The sequence below is a fragment of the Dama dama genome, chromosome 1, assembly GCF_033118175.1.
Source record: "Dama dama isolate Ldn47 chromosome 1, ASM3311817v1, whole genome shotgun sequence".
Lineage (NCBI taxonomy): Eukaryota > Metazoa > Chordata > Mammalia > Artiodactyla > Cervidae > Dama > Dama dama.
Genome location: NC_083681.1, coordinates 38,810,415 through 38,831,473, shown reverse-complemented (window position 1 = coordinate 38,831,473; position 21,059 = coordinate 38,810,415). Strand labels below are relative to the sequence as shown.

Sequence of the window (21,059 nt, the reverse complement as noted above, 5' to 3'; positions counted from 1 at the left end):
ATTTTAGTGTAGGAGACAATATATAACCAAGCAGAATGAAAGCAACAATTTTTGAAATAAGTACTACCAACTGCCCCCCCCCCCAAAAGACTCCCCTGAATACAGAATGGGTGTGGAAGAAGTACTTTTATAAATTATACTGTCAAACACTATAGCTATGGGTCTACAGCACAACTAAACCATCTGAATGAGCCTGCATTGCTACTGTTTTATCCTAATAACAGTAAGAACTAAATTCATCATGACCTTCATATCTCAAAATGGGAGGAGGAGGAGGACAGAATGCTTTTAGAATTTCTCTCCAAACCAACCACATGCCAGGAGGCTGGGCCAGCACTTCTCAGAAAGTGGCTCTGTCTAGTCACACCAAGGACCACCCTTCTTACTTTTGATTATCTAACCCCATTTATCCACCCAGCAATTCTCAGTAGTTTCCGTAAAGTCCCTCCTTGTGGCACACAAATTTAAATCAGACTAGATCACTGGATAAATTTAAACTCTTTTAAGTAGAGACAGACATGATTCATAAAAAAAAGAAAAAAAAACATATAAACACTCATCTTACAAAAATGCCCAATATGTAGGTTTAAAAAGCCGAACTAAATGGCCTATGTTCACAGAACTTAAGACTCTGCTCACATCATTTAAAGGCACAAATTATAACTTGTCTGTATGTGTGCAGCCTAATTTCACAGTGAAAGAATGCCACATCAATTGCAAACCACATTAAGAGAAAGTAAACATGCAACTAAATTCTGAATCACATTTACATGCATATAAGTCAGATTCTATAACTATTATTCCATTAAGTAAAAGTGCAGTGCTTATTAGCAAATTTACAGTGTACTACAGTGCTTATAAGCAAATTCAGAAAAGGGTTTACTCACTGTAGTGGGTTGAATTACAGCACCCAAAAAGGTATATTTAACTCCTAACAATTGATACCTGTGAACGTGACCTTATTTGGAAATAGGTCTTTGCAGATTCAATTAAGTTAAGGATCTCCAGATGAGATCATTCAGGACTTAAATCCAATGACTGTGTCTTTATAAGAGAAGAGAAGAAGATTTGAGAAGAGAAGACCCAGAGGGGAAGACCAGCTGCAGGTGGAGGCAGAGGTTACAGCGAGGCCTCCACAAGCCAAGGAACGGCCACGGGCTGCCAAGAACCACCAGAGGCTGGGAAACAGAGTCGCCCTCAGGGCCCCCAGAACCAGCCCCATCAGACAATTTGATTGGAGGATTTTGTCCTCCAGAATTGAAGCAGAATAAATTTCTATTGTTTAAAACTACAAAGTTTGTGGAAATTTGTTAGAGCAGCTAGGAAAGGAATATACTGACCCATAAAATTTCATCTCCCCATTCTTCATTATTTTCTGTATGGAGTTCATAAACCCAAGAGGACTGGATGGCAAAAAAAAAAATTTTTTTTTCTTCTGCTCACCAGTTATTGGAACTCAAATACTGAGCTGTCTTCACAGTACTGGAACTACAACTTACAAAGATACAGACAGACACACAAAATATTTTCATTCTCTAAACTTGAGAGGCTCCATTATTTAACAAAAACATGAAAATTGAAAGAAGGTAAACAGTTATATGTTTCCAAATTTCTTTTAAAATATAATAAGCCAAGATTTTAACAAGTTAATTTTATTATTTTCAATTTAGTTTTTTTTTATTATAAAGTAATAGATTCTCACTGCAGAAAGTTTGGGAAAGAGTACAAAATAATTTTAGAATCAAAGCCTCTCTTCAATTTCTCGACTTGAAATGTAAAACTAGACATATATTTTCAGCTGCAAGCTGAATAACCCTTTCTTGAATTGCTTGAATAAGGCCCATCATTAAAGGCCTTTGTTTACAATCAAGTTTGTGTGGCAGTTACACAACTATGAAATTGAGAGTCTACAAGTGGAAATTCTGATCTAATTTTAACACAAGCCTTATAAATGAAACATACAAGTGGGAACTACGAGGAGAGCTTTATTGTCGTGGGGGTTTCCGACAAGGTGCTTTCCCTTGATCATTTTGGGTCCTGAACTGTTCTGGTCTCTAATCGTAATTTACATATCAACTAAGCCCTTAATTTTAGAAATAGTATTTTTATGTGCAGAAAAGCAATAGATGAAGATCAAAAATATCAACAAATTTTATTCAAGACTTTTTGACTAATTATCTCCCACATTCCCCTTTCACTTTATTTTCTCAAAAATAAGTATCAAACAGGCAGCACAAAAAACAGCTAAAGAGGAACATCTAACAGATGCAATAGCAAAGGCTGGAACACTGAGAAAAGATTGGAACACTGGGAAAAAAGCTTGAAAAATTTTTCCAAACCAAATCTCTGAATGCAGGTACATTCCTTAATATTTTACTTAAACACTGATGTTTTTGCTAAATATAAAAATTTCACTAACTCCAGATATTATGCTGCTCCACCATTTACATATGTTTATTCAATATTGCACAGCATCTTCACACCCTAAGCGTGGGCTGCACAAAATGACTTCCCTCCAAAGAATATAGAAAAAAAAGCAAGAGGGGAGGAGGAACTTTATAGTGGAGAAGCCAAACACACTAACTCAGCCAGATGATCAAGGTCACCATCAATAGTCATAAACCCTGCCAACAGTATGTGCCCTTGACGTGATGTGATGGAAGTGGTGCTTTACCTCTGTGGTCTTCCTCCCCAAAACCCGTAACCCCAGTCTAGTTATGGGGAAAACACCAGACAAATTCCAACAGGGGGCATTCTACAAAAACATTGACAAGCACTTCTCAAAAATGGTCAGGGTCACCAAAAACAAAGAAATTCTGCTAAGAGGAGCGTAGTGAAACATGAAACTAAATGTAATGTGGTGTCTTGGTGGGATCCTGAAACAGAAGAGAGGTATCAGATAAAAACTATGGAAACCTGAATAAAGTGTGGACTTTAAATAATAAAAATGCATCAATATGGGTTTAATAATTAAACATTCCATATACTATGAGATGTTAACAATGAGGAACCACCAATATATAAAGGCTTTCTGCTTTATTTTTTCAATTTTTCTGTAAATCTAAAACTCTTCTGGAAAAAAAAAAAAAAAACAACCTATTTTAAAAATTTACATGGCAGTCACTTTCAGAAAAAATACTAATTAAGGTCGCAGACCAGAATTTTCTAATTCCCCACACATAAAAGCTTAACTTAAGGAAACAACTAGATCCACTAAGCAGTTTATTTCAGCAACAAGATTACATCTAGATTTTGCAAGACCGATAATTAAGGTACTCAGAGGCAAGATAAAGGGAGTCAAGATCCACCTCACCTTCTCAACCAAACATCTGGTTTATTATGATAAGGGTGTGAAAACCCAAAGTCTCATAATCACAGAGCTATTTTTAAACCAGATAATTTTAAATGAATGAAAATAACAAAAGGAAGGTAATTCAGAAGAGGATTCTTCTAAAGCACAAGACTTGAGCAAGAAATCTGGCTTTTCTTCCATCATGAGGGCCTACACATTACAACCCTAACCACCACCCACCCACTCACCCCCAGCCCATTTCCTCATTTACATAAGAGAAAGTGATTTGGGACCATACAATATTCAAAGGATGCTCCAAAAATAACAGTGTATCATAAAAATATAATATTCTTACTCTTTCACGTCACTAGCATCTGCTCAAAGCAACCGGTATAGGAAAATATGTAATGTTTTGTCTGTGATGTATGCATCAGTACGAAGCAAAATAGAATCAACCAAAAGAGAAAGAGAAGGGGAGCAAAGGAGGGGAAACAGAAGTAGCATTTAACTTATCAGCAATTACCAGACCCTCCTTTTACGTGCTTCTCCCTGCAAAAGTGTCCTGATGAAAGTCTCACTTTAACTAATGCTTACTGAGATGATCTTAAAAATTGCCACACTGTGGTTCAGCAAAAGCAAGAGCTCTAAAAGCACAGCAGACATTGGAGATAAAAACAAATGAATATCCGTTCTTGCACTTAAGGGGTCTACTCATTGTCAAGGAGGAGGCAAGACAAAAAAACAAGTACAATCTTTTCTTGACTCAAGGACACCGTCAATTGGAAGAGGCATCCTAATTACAAGGACAATAATTTTTAATGTGTCTTAGAATGGAAAAGATACTACAGTTTCCAAGCAATAAGCCCTGGAGTAGGTTCAGCATAAGGAACTATAAGGGAGCACAGACGCCAGGTGAATATTCTACCATCTGACATTGCTATCTTTTACTGGGGGGCGTGGTATGAGCAGTTCCACAAATTCTTAAAATTTATACATCTTGCCAGGAACAGATTTATTTATAAAAGGCATAACGGACCTGTAAAGAAGCAGAGTATCTTTATTAATATTATAGCCAACATGAATAAACTATTATAGCCAACATGAATAAATTCATATTGACATTTTACTAAATTATGTGGGAAAGTTTTGTTTTGTGGAAAACCAAAATTCACAGTTAATTTTTTCACCTAAGGAAAAAAGCCTTTTTATCAACTTAGAAGATGAGAACTTCACTGCTTTTTCTCTTGATCTTCTATAAAACAAATCATAATACAGCTTTTAGTGTACAAAGGGGGATAACCGTAAAATAAACTACACTAGTGAAAGAGAATCAGGTGCTTTTCGGAGACAGCAGAAAGAACAGAACATTTTCATGATGTTTTTCCCCTTCAGTTAGGACTAAAACTGTATTTTAGGACAGGAAAACCCTGTTTTTGCAAACTCTTTTAAGGGCAACTCTAGAGAAGTAGTTGGTGAATGAAGCACTAGCCGAGTAAGTCCTATATGGATGTTTAATTCTTTTAACACTAGAGTGCCCAGGAATGGGTTTCCCAGGTGGTGCTGATGGTAAAGACTCCGCCTGCCAATGTAGGAGACATGGGTTTGATCCCTGGGTCAGGAAGATCCCTTGGAGGACTGCACAGCAACACACTCCAGTATTCTTGCCTAGAGAATTCCATGGATAGAGGAGCCTGGCAGGCTACAGTCCTTAAGGTCGCAAAGAGTCGGACACAGCTGAAGCAACTTGGCACACCCAGCGATGAGATGGCACTTGTTCAATAGGTGCCCTAATGAGAGAAGCAAAACCCTTCGTTCAGAGCAGGACTCCTGCTCCCAGCCAGGCAGGGCCCTCACACTCTGCATCTCCCCTGCTGGGGTCATCCCAGCAGAGAGCCCACCCTCAGCCAGGCCATGGAGCAGCTAAGAAAGAGATATTTCCACAGGAAGGCAGACAGTGTAACAATAACCCAAAGACAGGTTTTATTGATTCTTTCATTTTCCACTTTTGGGGCTATTCAAAAGTAACTATAAATTAGACTTTTAGAAAAATTAAGCTTCACACTTCCAACTACCTCGGGGAAACATGTCTGTACACTTTAAGTCACAAAACCTCTATAGAGTTTACTATGTGCCAGGCACCAAGTGCTTCCATATATTAACTGAAACCTCACAAGAAGTCCATGAAGCAGGCAAGTACTCTCATTGTAATGTAATGTAATGTAATGTACTGTAATGTCTCCACCTTACAGGTGGGGAAAAGGGGACAGAGGTTAAGTAACTTGCTCAAAGCCAGAGGACAGTCAGTGGTAGAGTAGAGATTGATTCCAAGCAGTCTGGCTCGATTCGATGCCCCAAACCACTACATTACACTGAGAGCTACCTTTAGAAAACAAAATAAATGCATCGCCTCTATTTTGTCTATATTTATGGAATAAAATGTCCAGACCTCAAATGCTTCTCCCCACAGACCTCAGTCAACTCTTACACTGGCAATAAGCTGGCAAACAGGCGAAGTTTTTCCTAGATACGTAAGCATGACTCGCATTGCAATAAACACAGATATAAACTATCCAGACTCCCTTTCTGCCTTCTAAGAAAGAGCACAGATAACTGCAAGCTTACCATACATAATGAAGGATTTCTCCTTCCTCTTCAAAGTATTACCAAACTATCTCATACCAACACTCAACAGATAAAAGGCCATGATCCTATCCAAAAGGCTTATGGTAGAGAGATGCAAATATCAGTTTTATTTTTCTGAGTGCAAAATTATTGAGTAAAACAATGAAACCTGAAGAATAAATGAGCAAAAACAGATGTAAAAGAATCCAACATGACAAGATAAAAGGTGTTAGTTCCATTCAACCAATATTGTGAGAACTAACATCTCTCTTACCTGAAGGTGCTCAAAATAGTAAGCTATCAGCCCAAAAGAAAGAGCTCACTAAAGAAATGATAACAAAAATAAGACTATAAAAATATTAAACACCTCAATGTAATTATGTTATATATTTACAATGAACTAGTCATTGCGAAAATGTTTTAAAAAACAAGGAATGACACCCCCTCCCACAAAAGTCACAATAAAGATCTTCCTGCACAGTTCAATTTGTTTATTTTAGTTGTAGCACTGCCCACCCGCCCCATGCCACAAGAAAGCCACATTCATTTGAGGTCATTTTACCTCTTGCTATTTCCTTTGCAGTGAGTCTGCAAAGTTGTGATGCATCGTGGTGATCTTACTCATTGAACAGAAAGCAACTGAGTGAAACACACAGGCAACTAAACCTCTGGCATCCTGTAAAACCACAAGAGAGCAAGAGCTTTTTTTCCCGTGTTCTAACAGATTTTTAAAAAGCTGTTTTCTTAAGTGGCAATATACCTAGAATGACTGCATGCTTATCAAGAGCCACATGCTCTCTACCAAAAGTCAGAAGTCAACTGACACTGAGACTGGAAATTAATCCAGTCAAAATCTTTTAATGAACTTTTAAGCAATTCTCACTTATTTACTTGCACATTTAGCTAATTTCAATCTGTAGATGAAAGTAGTAGAAAGTTTCTTTCTGCAGATCTTAGCCTTCAAAGAGATTCCCCATTCCCCAGAGATTTCCCTTAATTAAAAAAAAAAAAAATTTTTCCCCCCAGAAAAAGTTACACAAAAACATTAGATAACAATGACTTACCATAAAAGCACAGGGACAGAACTTTTCTAAAAGGCACTAAATACAATGTCAGTTTACGTAAAACAACATGTAACAATTATAACATAAAACAGGAAAAGACTTTTCAAAAATGTGAGTTAATCTTCGTAGTAACTTAAGCAACTTAATGGTAAAAGATAAACTGACTGTAAACAAGTAAGTGTATATCAATACTTTAAATACATTCCCCATTAGGGAATGTCCATACTGTTTCTCCATCTACTAGCATGACTAACTGAGAGAAGATTCTAGATTTTCTCATTAATTCCCTTCTTGGAAGGGTGCTGGGTGCAGCTGGAAACTATGCAAGCGTGGCACTGGAGTCCCTCATTCTTTACACTGACACTCTGAGGAACGATCAAAAAGTATTAAAATATCTGAAATCCTGCTCAGGGTGTGGGTGGGGCCTAAATCTATCCTTTCTGCCCTGTCTTTTTCTTCTGCTAGTGCACATTTCAGAAACCAGGGGGAGCAGCAAAAGCAGAGGGCCATCAATCTGCTAAGAACTTAGCCCACCTATGACCACTTTGGCCTGGTTGGAGGGACTCCCCTTAATGAGAGGAGTCTCAGATTTAGCTCTCTTTCCACCCCTAGCATATTCCTAGCCAAAAGTTTAGCATCTAATGGAAACTCTGACTTGTTCCTGAAATTCTGCATTTCCTATGTTTTCCTGTCAATAAATGCTCCCTTCTCTCACTTGCACTCACTCTTGACTGGGGATACAGCAATTACGAGCCTCCCAGGTGGCTCAGCAGGTGAAGAATCTGCCTGCCAATGCAGGAGACTCAGGAGACACTGGTTCGACCCCTGGATGGGGAAGATCCCCTGGAGAAGGAAATGGCAACCCACTCCAGTATTCCAGCCTGAAAAATTCCATGGACAGAGGAGCCTGGCAGGCTACAGTCCACAGGGTCACAAAGAATCGGACCAGAGTGAAGCAACTGAGCTTCACTCACTTGTTTGCGGATACAGTAATTAGGAAGCATCAATAATTGTAGGACCAATAGAGAAGGAAAATTAAGAAACAAAATAACCTTGTCACACATACACAAATAAGCCAAGCCCAGAAGTTGTAAAAGCAAGGAGCAGGTAATTCCTGTATTACACAAATTCTTCAAGAGAACAGCAAAATAGGAGATACTTATCAACTCATGAGGCCATGATACCAAAAAAGGACAAAGAGACATTAAGAAAAATGAAAATTATAGGCCAACTTCACTAAAAAGTCATAGATGCAAAAAAATTAAAAACCCATAAACAAAACGTTAGCAAACAGAATCCAATAGTAAATAAACAAACAAGAATATACATTATGACTGACGTATCCCAAGAATCCAGGAATACAAGGATACACAGACCTTTTGAAAAAAAAGTACAAATACAATTCACATGAACAGACTAAAGGAAAAACAATATGACTGTAAGAAACAAAAGCATGAGAAAATGACATATTTATCTTAAAAAATTCATAAAATGGGAGACTGGGGGGAACCTAAAACCTATCAGAAAGAACAATTTTTTAAACAACCAAACTCTAAAATCAAGAATAAGAATGTCCACTACTGTGAAGGTATCTTAAAAAAAAACTAAAAGTAGGGAATTTCCAGGTGGTCTAGTGGTTAAGACTTGGCACTTTCACTGTCGGGGCTCAGGTTCAATCCCTGGTCAGGGAACTAAGATAGATCCCACAAGCCACAGGGCACGATTTAAAAAAAACCCCAAAAGTAAAACTACCATGCGACATATCAATTCTACTTCTGGGTATATACCCAAAAAAAGCAAACACACTAATTCAAAAAGATGCATACACCCCAACGTTCACAGTAGCATTATTTACACTTGCCAAGATACGGAAACAACCCAAGTGTCCATCCACAGATAAGCGGAGAAAGAAGGTGCAGTGCACACAGACAACAGAACACTACACAGCTTTAAAAACTAATGGAACTGTGCCATTTGAAGTAACATAGATGGACTTGGAGGGTATTATGCCAAGTGAAATAAGTCAAATAATGACAAATAAGTCAAATAATGACAAATACTGCATGATCACTTACATGTGGAATCTAAAAAATAAAACAAATAAGTATAATAAAAAAAGAAGCAGGGGGACCTTCCCAGGAGGTCCAGCAGTTAAGACTCTGAGCTGCCCCTGCAGGGGGCACAGGTTCAGCTAGGGATCTAGGGCAACTAGGGAACTGGGAAACTAGGATCCTGCATGCCACATGGTGTGGCTGAAAACAAAAGCAGCAGCAGATTCATAATACAGAGAACAAACTAGCAGTTACCAGTGGGGAGAAGAATACACAGAAAAACTATACAAAAAAGATCTTAATGACCCAGATAACCACGATGGTGTGATCATTCACCTAGAGCCAGACATCCTGGAGTGCAAAGTCAAGTGGGTCTTAGGAAGCATCACTACGAACAAAGTTAGTGGAGGTAATGGAATTCCAGCTGAGCTATTTCAAAACCTAAGAGACGATGCTGTGAAAGTGCTGCCTACAATATGCCAGCAAATTTGGAAAATTTAGCAGTGGCCACAGAACTGGAAGGTCAGTTTTCATTCCAATCCCAAAGAAAGACAATGCCAAAGAATGTTCAAACTACCACACAACTGCACTCATTTCACACAACAGCAAAGTAATGCTCAAAATTCTCCAAGCTAGGCTTCAACAGAACTTCCAGATGTTCAAGCTGGATTTAGAAAAGGCAGAAGAACCAGAAATCAAATAGCCAACATCCGTTGGATCATAGGAAAAGCAAGAGAATTCCAGAAAAACATCTACTTCTGCTTCATTGACTATGCTAAAGCCTTTGACTGTGTGGATCACAACAAACTGTGGAAAATTCTTAAAGAGATGGGAATACCAGACCATCTGACCTGCCTCCTGAGAAACCTGTACGCAGGTCAAGAAGCAACTGTTAGAACTGGACGTGGAACAATGGACTGCCTCCAAATTGGGAAAGGAGTACATACGTCAAGGTTGTATATTGTCACCCTGCTTATTTAACTTATGTGCAGAGAACATCATGTGAAATGCCAGGCTGGGTGAAGCACAAGCTAGAATAGAGACTGCCAGGAGAAACATTGATAAACCTCAGGTATGCAGATGACAACACCCTTATGGCAGAAAGTGAAGAGGAACTAAAGAGCTTTTTGACAAAGGTGAAAGAGGAGAGTGAAAAAGCTAGCTTAAAACTCAACGTTCAAAAAACTAAGATCATGGCATCCAGTTCCATCACTTCATGGCAAATAGATGGGGAAACAATGGAAATAGTGTTGGACTTTATTTTCTTGGGCTCCAAAATCACTGCAGATGGTGACTGCCCCCACGAAATCAAGACACTTGCTCCTTGGAAGAAAAGCTATGACGAACCTAGACAGCATATTAAAAAGCAGAGACATTACTTTATCAACAAAGGTCAGTCTAATCAAAGCTACGGTTTTTCCAGTAGTCATGTATGGATGTGAGAGTTGAACCATAAAGAAGGTTGAGCGCCAAAGAATTGATGCTTTGGAACTGTGGTGTTGGAGAAGACCCTTGAGAGTCCCTTGGGACTGCAAGGAGGTCAAACCAGTCAATCCTAAAGGAAATCAATCCTGAATATTTTTGGAAGGACTGAGGCAGAAGCTCCAATACTTCAGCCACCTGATATGGAACACCAATTCCTTAGAAAAGACCCTGATGTTGGGAAAGATTGAAGGCAGGAGGAGAAAGGGACAAGAGAAGACAAGATGGTTGGGTAGCATCACCGACTCAACGGACATGAGCTTAAGCAAGCTCCGGGAGATGGTGAAGGACAGGGAAGCCTGGCGTGCTGCAGTCCATGGGGTTACAAGGAATCAGACACGACTGAGGGGCTGAAAAACAACAAATGGGGAGAAGAAATGAGGGAGGGCAATATAGGGGTGGGGTTAAGAGGTACAAACTATTATGTATAAAATAAGCTAAATGGATATACTGTACAACACATACAGCCAACATTTAAAATAAGTGGAATATAACCTTTTGATTGCAAATCACTATGCTGTACACCTTAACTCATTAATATTGCACAATAACTATATTGCAATTAAAAAAAAAGAATGTCCACTGTTACTACATTATATTGGAGATTGTAACAAATGTAATAAATCAAGAAAACAAAATAATATAAGAACTAAAAATAGATTACAAAGACTTCCCTGGTGGTCCAGTGGTTAAGAATCTGCCTTTCAATGCAGGAGACATGGGTTCAATCCCTGGTTAGAGAACTAGGATCCCACATGTCACAGGGCAACTAAGCTCACTTGCTGCAACCAGAGAAGTCTTTGCACCAAAACTACTGAGCCTGCAAGCTCTAGAGCCCATACTCCACAACAAAAGAAGCCTATGCACCACAGTGAGAGAAAGACTGCATGCCATGAGAAGTCCACACATTACAGTGAGGACCCAGTGCAGGCAAAAAAATAATTAAATAAAATTTTAAAAAAAAAAAAAAAAACAGATTATAGTTAGAATAGTATCTCGAGTTTGCTGGAAAGACTGTCTCCTGCATTAAAATCCTCAGGTTGATATGAATAAAATTTTCCATTTCTTAAACACACATACACACACTACAGTTGACACCTGAACAACACAGGTTTGAACTGCACGGGTCCATTTATGTGTGAATATTTTTAATAGTAAATACTACAGTATTACATGATCCATGGTTGGTTGACAGAGAAACCACCTTTATGGAAGCCCTTTTTCACTATAAGTAGGGTCAGGCATCCCTAACATCTGCATCATTCAACAGTCAACTATATTTCATGACACGATTATTCACAGAGAAAACCCTACAGAATATACAAAAAAATTATGGGAACTAGAACTCTGCAAGGTATCTGCATACACAATTAAATATACACAAGTCACAGTCAAAAGTAAGTCATTTCTGTATACAAAGCATTAGAAAAAATCCAAATAGATGGTATCATTTACAATAGCAAATATATGATCAGTTCAGTTCAGTTGCTCAGTTGTGTCCAAATCTTTGCGACCCCATGGACTGCAACGTGCCAGGTTTCCCTGTCCTTCACCAACTCCTGGAGCTTGCTCAAACTCAAGTCCATCGAGTTGGTGATGCCATCCAACCATCTTATCCTCTGTTGTCCCCTTCTCCTCCTGCCTTCAATCTTTTCCAGCATCAGGGTCTTTTCCAATGAGTCACAGTTCTTTGCATCAGGTGGCCAAAGTATTGGAGCTTCAGCTTCAGCATTAGTCCTTCCAATGAATATTTAAGACTGATTTCCTTTAGGATTAAGTGGTTGGATCTACATGCAGTCCAAGAGACTCTCAAGAGTCTTCTCCAACACCACAGTTCAAAAGCATCAATTCTTCAGCACTCAGCTTTCTTTATAGTCCAACTCTCACACACATACATGACTACTGGAAAAACCATAGCTTTGACTAGACGGACCTTTGTTGGCAAAGTAACATCTCTGCTTTTTAATACACTGTCTAGGTTGGTCATAGCTTTTCTTCCAAGGAACAAACGTCTTTTAATATGGCTGCAGTCACCATCTGCAGTGATTTTGGAGCCCAAAAAAATAAAGTCAGCCACTGTTTCCACTGTTTCCCCATCTATTTGCCATGAAGTGATGGGACTGGATGCCATGATCTTAGGTTTCTGAATGTTGAGTTTTAAACCAACTTTTTCACTCTCCTCTCACTTTCATCAAGAGGCTCTTTAGTTCCTCTTCACTTTCAGCCATAACGGTGGTGTCATCTGTGTATCTGAGGTTATTGATATTTCTCCTGGCAATCTTGAGTCCAGCTTGTGTTTCATCCAGCCTGGCATTTCGCATGATATACTCTGCATACAAGTTAAATAATCAGGGTGACAATATACAGCCTTGACGTACTCCATTCCCAATTTGGTACCAGTCTGTTGTTCCATGTCTGGTTCTCACTGTTGCTTCTTGACCTGCATACATAGGTTACTCAGGAGGCAGGTCAGGTGGTCTGGTATTTCCATGTCATTAAGAATTTTCCACAGTTTGTTGTGATTCACACAGTCAAAGGCTTTGGCATAGTCAATAAAGCAATGTTTTTCTGATATATATGATATGATATTTTAACTGAGAATAAATGAGGAATATATGATAGCTGGGAATAAAGCTAATAAAATATGTTCTAGATCTTCTTTATAGATCATGGAAACTATAAAGCTTTAAACAAAGGCCAAAAAGGAGGAGTGGGAGGGGGAGGGAGGGAGATACTTCTGAATGCAAAGGCACTCTATTATCACAGATAAAACCGTCAAAACGTAAAATTTCCCTTATCTCATACAGTTTAAAGTTTTTAAAAGCTTTCAGGTTTTTAATGGAACTTGCAAGCTAATCTAAAATTCTAAAATAAACAAGACAAATATCCAAGAAATTCTTTACAAGACTGATCTCTGTGAGAATTTTGTTCAGTGCTATTTTCCCAACACCTACACAGTTCCTGGCACACAGAAGTTGCCCAGTAAATATCTTTTCAATGAAACTTTCAAAAATAATTTTATGTACTTATTTTCAGCTACACTGGGTCTTCGTCGCTGCACCTGGGCTTTCTCTAGTTGTGGTGAGCACAGGCTACTCTCTTGCGGTAACAGGCTTCTTCTCATTGCTGTGGCCTCTCCTGTTGTGGAGCACAAGCTCAAGAGCGCATGGGCTTCAGCAACTGCGGCACGTGGGCTCAGGATTGCAGCTCCTGGGCTCCAGAGCACAGACTAAACAGTTGTGTCACATGGGCTTAAATGCTCTATGGCATGTGGGATCTTCCCAGATCAGGAATCAAACCCGTGTCTCTGGCACTAGGAGGTGGATTCTCTTACCACTAAGCCACCAGGGAAGCCCTCAATGAAATTTTTATTGAATGAACACAGCAGTGAAGCTTATCCTAACCATTCATGAAATTAAGATAGAGTGGAGGGACTTCCCTGGTATCCAGTGGTTAAACCATGCAATGCAGGGGACATAGGTTTCATCCCTGATCAGGAATGAAGATCTCAAGTGCTGAGGGGCACTGAAGCCCCACACCGCAACAAAAGATCACATGTGCTGCAACTAAGATGCACCACAGGCAAGTATTAATAAATAAACAGATAGAGTGGAACTGATGTGGGAATAAGGGAAAAAAAAACACAGAAGGCCAAAAAAAAAAAAAAAAAAATCCACATATATGAACTTTGGTATTTAAAGAAGCAGAATAGCAGGTCATAGGTAAAGGTTAGAATAGTCAATAAATGATGCTGAAAAACTGCTTATGCACATGGGGAAAAGTGAAATTGGGAGGAAGAGATTATGTAAGACCCTTTATAAACTTATAAATCGTTGCTGTTGTTGCTCAGTCGCTAAATTGTGCCCAACTCTTTGTGACCCCAAGGACTGCATCACGCCAGGCTCCTTTGTCCTCCACTATCTCCAGGAGTTTGCTCAAATTCATGTTCATTGAGTAGGTAATACTATCTAACCATCTCATCCTCTGCTGCTTTCTTCTCTTCCTGCCTTCAAACCTTCCCAGCATCAGGGTTTTTTCCAGGCAGTTGGCTGTTCGCATCAGGCAGCCAAAGTATTGGAACTTCAGCATCAGTCCTTCCAATGAATTTTCAGGGTTGACTTAGGATTGACTGGTTTGATCTCCTTGCTGTTCAGTTCAATTCAGTCGCTCAATCGTGTCTTTTGCGACCCCATGGACTGCAGCACGCCAGGCCTCCCTGTCCATCACCAACTCCCGGAGTTTACTCAAACTCATGTCCATTAAGTCAATGATGCCATCCAACCATCTCATCCTCTGTCGTCCCCTTCTCATCACTCCTTCAATCTTTTGCAGCATCAGGGTCTTTTCAAATGAGTCAGCTCTTCACATCAGATGGCCAAAGTATTGGAGTTTCAGCTTCAACATCACTACTTCCAATGAACATTCAGGACTGATTTCCTTTAGGATGGACTGGTTAGATCTCCTTGCAGGCCAAGGGACTCTCAAGAGTCTCTTCCTGCACAATTTGAGAGCATCAGTTCTTCAGCACTCAGTCTTCTTTATGGTCCAACTCTCGTATCTGTACATGATCACTGGATAAAACCATAGCTTTGATTAGACGTACCTTTGTCTGCAAAGTGATTGACGTCTCTGCTTTTTAATATGCTGTCTAGGTTTGTCGTAGCTTTTCTTCCAAGGAGGAAGCATGTTTTAATTCTGTGGCTGCAGTTACTGTCTGCAATGATTTTGGAGCCCAAGAAAATAAAATCCATCACTGCTTCCACATTTTCCCCTTCTATTTGCCATGAAGTGAATGGGACTAGATGCCAAGATCTTAGTGTTTCAATGATGAGTTTCAAGCCAGCTTTTTCACTCTCCTCTTTCACTTTCATCAAGAGGCTCTTTTGTTCCTCTTTAGTTTCTACCATTCGAGTAGTATCATCTGCACATCTGAGGTTGTTGATATTTCTCCTGGCAATCTTGATTCCAGCTTGTGATTCATCCAGTCCAGCATTTCACACGATGTACTCTGCACATACGTTAAATTAAGTAGGGTGAGAAAACACAGCTTTGTTGTACTCCTTTCCCAATTTAGAACCAGTCATATGTTCCATGTTCGGTTCTAACTGTTGCTTATTAACCACATATAGATTTCTCAGGAGACAGGTAAAGTGGTCTGGTATTCCCATCTCTTGAAGAATTTTTCACAGTGTGTTGTGATTCATACAGTCAAAGGCTTTAGCGTATTCAATGAAGCAGATGTTTTTCTGGAATCCCCTTGCTTTCTCTATGATCCAATGGATGTCGGAAATTTGATCTCTGGTTCCTCTGCCTTTTCTAAACCCAGCTGTACATCTGGAAGTTCTCAGTGCACAACACTGCTAAAGCCTAGCTTAAAGGATTCTGAGCACAACCTTGCTAGCATGTGAAATGAACTTAACTGTATGGTTGCATTAGTTCTAGAACCACCCTAGAAAAGTCTCACAAATTTTGACTTTCTAAATATATTTAGAGGCTATTTTAATTGGGAAAATATATAGTACTTTGCCTGAACAGTAGTGCTTAGTAATATAAGTGCTTACTACATTATTAGCTATTACTACATCTGAGCCTTCAAACACCTTCTTGTGATGCCTTGCTTCAACTACTTCCTAGCTTTTACAGACTTGGAGAGGTTCTTGATATCTGAGCTTCATTTTACTCATCTACAAAATAAGCTTACACTAATACTTACCTCAGAGTTAACTGTTCTGGTAGAGCCTTTTTTTCTTTTTTTGATCCTTTCAGTTTTTATTTTGGAATGCCATTAATTTCTAGTACTAACACACTAAAAAATTTGAATCTTCAAATCCAAGAGTATGGTCTGCTTTTCTATTTACTGAGGCTTTCTATGTCAACTGTGGTCGCATTTTTAGGTCTCCTGATATATTTCCTCATTTTTTAAGTGTGTGGAAGAACTGTCTGTATTTGCTATTATACAAAAGCATTCTTCTCCAAATATATGTTTGGCTTGTAAAATGCAATTTTTGTACAAAGTACCACTGTCCAATTATGAAATGGAGTGGGGGGTGGGGAAGAAGTAGCAATTGACCCCATTCTGAGGGAAGATGGAGTTCAAAATCTCACCAGGCGTCTCTCAACTACTTCCTCAAATTTAAGACCTCTGTCTGGGAATATAACAGGAAAGCATTAAGCAAAACATAGACATATTAGAATCTCTTCAAGATATTTTGATCTTCATTCCCTGAATAGCATTAAGTGACCTCACTCTCTCATGGCATGGAACATGAAAATAGCACTGAAGGCTTCAACGGGATATGTGCAAATCTAAAAAGCTTGGGGCACACACCTAACGCTTTATTTTTCATAAAACCAGAAACAGTAACAATTTAAAACTACACATAACTAGATTACATAGCTTCTAACATGCTGCTGCCGAGGGGGTAAAAAGAGTGAAAGTGCTAGTGGCTCAGTCATATTCAACTCTGCGACCCCGTAGACCGTAGCCCGCCAGGCTCCTCTGTCCATGGGATTCTCCAGGCAAGAATACTGGAGTGAGTAGCCGTCCCCTTCTCCAGGGGATCATCCCAACCCAGGGATCGAACCTGGGCCTCCTGCATTACAGGCAGATTCTTTACCATCTGAGCCACCAGGGAAGCTCTATACACTGCTTCTATTATATAATTTTTAACATTTTGCATACTGAATTTCTGTGCCAGGAACTATGCAACTGTTCATTATTTTACAAGACACTTTTAAGTAAAAAGTTATGGCACATGCTAGACTAAACTCCACTACACCAATTGTTGAGAGTGAAACTTATTTCAGGGAATATGTTTTCCAATTCTATTAAAGTTTTGAAAAAGACTGCAAATTATTCACAAAGTTTCACCAATTCTGAAATTTGTTCAGTAAGCCGTGTGAAAGCTAAAGAGTGGTAAGAAAAACAATTTTAAGGGGCAAAAGTTCTACTGTACCTTTACTCCAGCTGACATAACAAAATTAGGAGTTAACTGAATTTAGGACATAGTTTCCAATAAGGGCAAAACGTCTGTTCTCTACTGAGCTGCTGTGGGTGGAAGGGTGGGTACCCTTAGCAAACCAAGCAGCTGTAACTCATGTCATATCTTAAATCATTTATAAGTTAAACAGAAAACAAACATTGTAAATATATTAAGAGTATGAGTTTGGCTGTGGAAAAATAGACATTCAATTGTTTAAAAAAAAAAACTCATATAAAGCAGAGACAGCAGAAAACAAGCCAAATTAAGTCAAAACAAGTGATGTTTTAAGACATAATACACATGCATGAATTTCATTAAAGAAGATATTATAGTTAAAATACCACAGGGTATACTCAAAGTGACATGAAAAAATAAAAATAACTGAGAGGGTGGTCAAACCTCAAAACAAGTGCTATAACCACCACCCAAAAATGCAAAATAAAGGAAGCTGTCTTGTTCAGAGTTAAGAGGTGGTAAAACAGCCTTGTTCTATCTGCTAACTTTATTCCATTTGAGAGTGGGGATCAGTTCCAAGGCCTTCCTAAATATTCAAAAAGCAAATACAAATTGTCATTACTAACACTAGAAAGCCAAGTGATGTTGTGTTAGGTTTGGAAGCACTTTAATCTGTATTAGCAAAACTGCCTTTTAATTTGCACCAGTCAACTAAGAGCTAAGCAACCTAAGTTTGCATTGCCTGAATGTATACACACACTCACCCTAAAAGGACCCCAGAAGGACTGTGGGGATTGCAAAGCTAGGCGATTTCACGTGATTTCATTTGAAAGACAAGTTACCGGTCAAACTCAACTGAATTGTGACAATTCAACTTCATGCAACATAACCCAAGCTACATGAATTTTCCCCTACTTAAGGAATCTCTAAGTGCTTTAAAGAAAAAGAAAATATACAGTACATAATCTTAATCTCTTCCAACCAACTCTTCAGAGATTCACACACATTCACAACCACAACTGAGAAGGAAAAAAATTCATGGATGAAAACTTTATTTACACTCCCTCCCCCAACACACAAACACACAACCAGCAGTAAAACTAGATGCTACTCCTTAAAAGCTTCTGTGAAATAAAAAAAAAAAAAACACAACCCTACAACACAGGTCAAACACAGAAGTAAGGAAAGAAAAATACAAAGAGGCCAAACTGAGACCAAAATAACTGCGATAAACTTACGAGGCTTCCTTAAAAAAAGAAGAGGCTCCAAAAAAAGAAAAAAATAGAAGGCTAATAATAAAGGGGTAAGCAAAAAAATGCAACAAATTTAGACAGCAGAAGAAAGATAAAAACATCAGTATTAAACATGGTAAAATTTATTTGGCAACAGCTATAGTGAGATTTTATAATATCATTAAGCTTAATGAAACAAAATTATTTACACAAGTCAATGCAAGAATTATTAGAAACACGGGAAAAGTCTAGAAAAACAATTCAGCATATAATCAAAAATACAGAGGACAGAAGATGTAAGTAAGATTAATGAAGTCTCAGTGTACATAAACCAAATTTTATACTTCAGAACAGAGGCAGGTTCACCACAAAATGAGTTAAGACTGGGCTTTGAGGTCCTTCGTTTATACAAACACCCCTTTTCTTATTCTAAACAAATATTCACCTGCATACACAATTCTGTATTCTTTCTTAAAGAGGGTCCCCCAAATCATGTAAGTAAGCTTCAGGCCCCTTCAACACTTGGATCTATCTCTGCACTACAGAAAATTCAAGTTCCAGGTCCCTAGCCACAAAGCCAAAAACAAAACAAAGTATAATTAAATCTATTGCATGCTCATGTTTTATAATCTGTTTTTACCTCCTATTTAATGACTACTTCCTCTTTGTTAAACAGTCTCCTAAAAATTAATTTTAATGGACATGGACCATTATTTAATCCATCTTTATTACTGATCATATAGGCTATTTCCAAAATCTTTTAAGTAGCCCTGTGACAAAACTTTGTAGATAAATCTTTGTATCTCATAGCAAATTACTTCATCAGGAAAAATTTCTTGAAAATTAACTCCTGGGTCAAAGTTTATGACATTTAAGACTAATACAGTTTGCTGACTTACAATTTCAGTAGCAATGTGACAGTACCCATATCCTTGCTTCTTTAACGGGTTGCCATTGCCTTCTCCGTTTAACTTAGGTAACCATTTATTAACCTTTGTCAATGGATAATTTTAAAGTGGCAATTTTTTTTTTTTTTTTTGGCTATTCAGTAAGGGATGACAATATAAAACATTGTATTTTGTTCAACTGTTTGCTGCTTACCTGTTGCCATTTTTCTTCAGAAACAAGAATTGTTTGTATCATCAGAAAATTTTCTTTTAAAGTATGTAACTGTGAGATGTTTGAAATTAATTAATTCCACATTCTCAAGGCCATACGGGAAGCACCCCAACCCCCCACTGGATAATGTCAGAGAAGGCCAAGTAGGAAGCCAGAACTCTCATCCCCATGGACCAGTAATGAATCTTACTCCACAAAAGCATCACTGAAGATCATGAGGGGAGACTGGACTTCCACCCCCAGCCAGCAATAATGAGTGTCTCCCCTCACCTCAGGTTGCAGTGGAACCTTGAACAGGCAACTGGATGTCCACCTCCACCTCACAGCAGTAAGGCAGCACCCTCCGGCTCCCTTCTGCTAGGGCAGCCTCAAAGAGCCAGCCAACACTGACGTCTGACTAAGATCCAAAGAGCCTCAGAACAAAATATGGTCTGGTTTCAACAGAAAATCCAAGGACGATCTCAAACTGAGTGACAAAAATGCAATCAACAGACACCGCCATCAAGACAACAGAGGCATTAGAATCATCTGACAAAGACATTAAAGTTGTCTGGATAAAAATGTTTCAACAATTACAAGCATGTTTGAAATACACAGGGAGGAAAAAAAATCTCAGCAAAAAAAAATCAAAGTGTCAGCAAACAAATATGTTAAAAAGGACAAAATGGGAACTTAAAAGTGAAAAATATAATAATCAAAATAACCAGAGTGGAAGGATAGAAATAATCAATTAATTGGAAGATAAGACTATGAAAATTATTCAATCTGAAAAACTAAGAGAAATAGGCTGAAAACAAATAAATAAATAAATGAAGGCTCAAGCTCCTGTGAGACTATAACAAAAGATCCAACAACATTCGTATTATCAGCATTTGGGAAGGAGAGGACAAAACAGCAAGGCTTCAAAGTACTTGAAAAAATAACTGAAAACTCCCCAAATTTGGCAAGCCAGATCTACATATTTAAGAAGATGAGCAAACTCTAGAAAGGTAAAAAACCCAAAGAAATCCAAACCAAGACACATCATAATTAAACTTCTAAAACTAAAAACAAAGAAAAAACCTTGAAGGCGGAGAAAAACATCAACCTATAGGGAGCAACAGAGTGACAGCAAATATCTCATCAGAAAACATTAAGATCAGAAGTGGCACAATTTTTCAGGTGCTGAATTGTCAATCCACAAAAAAGTCCTCTTACTTTTATATTAAATAAATACAAAAGAATCTGTCACCAGCAGACTTACTCTTAAAGAATGACTA

At 38.5% G+C, this 21,059-nt stretch overlaps 1 protein-coding gene and 1 non-coding gene across 4 annotated transcripts in view; both read right to left on the bottom strand.

Moving 5' to 3' along the window:
* RRAS2 (RAS related 2) overlaps positions 1 to 21,059 on the bottom strand; it is a 78,294-nt gene that overhangs the window by 32,653 nt on the left and 24,582 nt on the right. The gene's annotated exons all lie outside the window — the stretch shown is intronic.
* Positions 17,075 to 17,146, bottom strand: TRNAY-GUA (transfer RNA tyrosine (anticodon GUA)). The gene has a single exon. It is a non-coding gene; the product is annotated as a tRNA-Tyr (tRNA).